Raw genomic sequence first — 3269 nt, forward strand, 5'->3', positions numbered from 1 at the left:
GCAGATTTATAGTATTACTATAGCATTTCACCTGAGCATTGTGAATCACGCGTATGGCCATGATAAGTGCTGAATGAATGACAGGCTTTCTGTTGTAACATCGCGCAAGGTAAATAAGGGTGACATCTAGTGGAGAAGATTAATGATAAGATTCACGTTAATCAGATCTTGTTTTAAATGTGTGCAGAAATAAATACCGGAAAAGATCGATTCGCGGCTTTTGAGAATCGATATCGAATCGACGTCATTTAAAAAAACGATTAATCGAAAAATCGATTTTTCTGCCCAGCCCTAATGCGTAGGTCTTGCTTTGAAATGCAAATGAAACAGCTTTATTTACAAGTGGCTCTGAGAGGGCCTTTGAAGACATGTTTGCTTACGACCAGTCTAGAATGATTTCAGCATCCATGGCTGGATGAATAAATAAATGAATACGTACAGTCAACCAGTCATTACTGCAAATACGACCCCAAGAAATAGGTGTTTGTAATACCTGTCCAAAAACACATCACGTTACAGCCATAGGCCTAAATGTTGTTCTTTCACTAAAATTTTTTATGACTATGCTACCATTCACAAGTTTGTGGTCAGTAATATTTTTAAATGTCTCTTATACTCACCAAGGCTGCAATTACTTAATCAAAAACGTATTCTTTCATTTGAAAGAATAAAAAAACATACCTACCCTAGTGAAAAAATAGTATACTTAGGCACAATTTATTCATATGTACAGTACTTTGTGTTAGGCGTGCTGGCTAAGTAATCAAGCGCTCGAAGAAGGAGTAAAGTTCAAAAGGAGTTTTTAATCATAAATACAGGAGAATATCTACAAGTCCATAAACAAACAGTCTCAAATGCTCAGCAACATAAATCCAAATAATAGCAGACGATGAACTGATGAACAGACAGGCCTTAAATACAAGAACAGGGTAATTAAGGAGAGCAGGTGTGTGGAACTAGTTAACAAATCAAAAACCATAGAAACAAACGAGGGAACACAGGCAAACTGGAAAGCAGAGAAACCAAAGCACAACAGAACAGAAACGTGACACTTTGGTATAACTAAACGTATTTGTGGCACACTATAACTTGGTATACTTAAGGTCTGTTAAATTGGAACAACTAATTTTGTACTAAATATATTTTAGTTGTGCAAAAGCAGTGCTGAAGTTCAACTAAAGTTGTATTAAATATACTTGTTTGTGCTAAAGTGGAACTATTCCAAGTATACTTAAGTACACTTTAAATATCCACTCTTGTATTTATATTTTGAAATTCAGAATTCACTCAGCATAAACTTCAAATGTATTTAGGTGACATTACAATTGCAATTCAATTACACTGTAAGAGTGCTGAACATACATTAATATTGTACTAATAAAAAACTGAGGTCATACTATGCTTTAATTTTAGCAGTAGCTAACCGTGACTCTTGAGCCTAGGCCCTCTCCCCCTACCCTCGTCGGGGGAAAAACTATCAGCCTAGCTTACGTTGTCCTCTTCTAAAAGTCATCTTTGACAATTCCAACTCTGAAACAAGAGGCTATCCAGCCTTCAGGCGGTCGCACACCGGACGACATGTGCAGCCTTGCACTTGTCTTTAAAATTTGCGCACATTGTTTTCCATGAATGTATGCACACCGGCGACTGTCCGCGGATCCCGACTCCGGGCGCTGTTCATAATCCTGCCGCACCACAGAGTGCCTCAACACCACTCACATCATTTTCCATTAAATTACATTATATTTGTCCCAAATTCTTGTTAATGTACATAATGACCTAATCCTAGGTTGGAAGATTGTGTATTGTGCATTTTTTCAGCAAAACATTTGTCTTTCTGTGACTCTTTCTGAATTTTATTTTCCATTAAAATACATTATATTTGTCCCAAATCATTGTAAATGTACATAATGACTTCAACCTAGGTTGGAAAATCCGTGTATCATTCGATCATTCGTTTTTTTATTTAATATTGAAAGTAGAAAAATGAGAAAGTTCAAATTATAAATATTTGTGGTGCTCTCCCATTCACTGCTATTCAGGTTAACCCAACCGTGACGACTTCCGCTGCTGAGAAACCCAGAAATGTGAAAAAGGTCCATTGCTTGGCCCTCTGTAATTTCACAGCTGGACCACCAATCACAGAGCCGCAAACGCTAGGCGGAAACATTCAAATATGGAGAAAATGGGTGGAGTTCATAAGTCCATTCACTGAATGCGCAGATTTGAATACCCATTTGAATTTTGTTCTGAATTCTTAGACTGCAAATATCCAGTTTTTAAACATACAGCTTCAAGTTTTCAAGATGAAGAAGAAATTCGGAACATCAAATTCAATTTTCTTAAATTCAAAACGCAGAAATTCAGATCGTACAGAAAGTAGGTCAGAGGTCATTCACAGGGAAGAGTAGATGATCTCCGAAAAGTGGAACAAAGCATTTTGGCCAATTAGAGCTGCAGTAGTTTTCTGGCGCGAGCCAATTAGCTTTAGCTGAACTGTTGACATGTTGCTTTTGTGTTTTTTTTTGCAGATTGGAAATCTGAACCAGATAAAAGTAAAGCAGCATCCTTATACACAAAGGAAATAATTTGCCAACATGAGATGAGAAAGCCCCTCTTGATGACCATGGATTTGAGGATGGACAAGGAAGATCAAGACAGAACTTGTTGCATTCTACAAACAAAACGGCATAGAATGGGCAAGCCCTGTGAAGTGCAGACTCCAAGGTGGTATTAAACAAGTAAATACATTTATTTAGTGGCATTCCTAGTTAGGTTTTAATGGCCATGTCTCTCTCTCTCTCTTTTTTTATTTATTTTTTTGGACTGTTGCTGTAAATTGCTGTTACATTCAGGGGATGCTGCCATTGGTGAGGGAGTAACCAGACATTTCTTGTCTACTGTTATACAGAGGCTTCAGCATGGATTTAATTTTAACATGGGTATGTCAGCTATTTTTTTATGGAACATTGACTATAGTATTTTGTTTAATCTTTGAATCCAAAATATAACTTTTAGCCCATTATTTTAAAACAGGAAATACTGCAAGGACCTGTCTCTTTGACGGTGAACCAGGTCATCTTGTTCCATCATCATCACAATTTCTCGTAGAGAGTGATCTGTTCCTTGTTGCAGGACGAATGATTGGACATTCTTTCCTACATGGTGGACCTCGGCTGGCTGGAGTCAGCCAAGCAATAGTCCATGTACTACTAGGAGGTTCACCTGAGACTGCTACAGTGCAAATAGAAGACTGTCCTGACCATGAT

The 3269-nt window shown here is 37.6% G+C and overlaps 1 long non-coding RNA gene across 1 annotated transcript; it reads left to right on the plus strand.

Annotated features, from left to right (window-relative positions):
* Positions 1–2659: 2659 nt before the first annotated feature.
* LOC107665869 (uncharacterized) lies at positions 2660–3269 on the plus strand. The gene is made up of 3 exons (XR_001631607.1): positions 2660–2727; positions 2856–2942; positions 3037–3269. It is a non-coding gene; the product is annotated as an uncharacterized LOC107665869 (long non-coding RNA).

The sequence above is a fragment of the Sinocyclocheilus anshuiensis genome, unplaced genomic scaffold, assembly GCF_001515605.1.
Source record: "Sinocyclocheilus anshuiensis isolate Anshui unplaced genomic scaffold, SAMN03320099.WGS_v1.1 scaffold647, whole genome shotgun sequence".
NCBI classification, from domain to species: Eukaryota; Metazoa; Chordata; class Actinopteri; order Cypriniformes; family Cyprinidae; genus Sinocyclocheilus; species Sinocyclocheilus anshuiensis.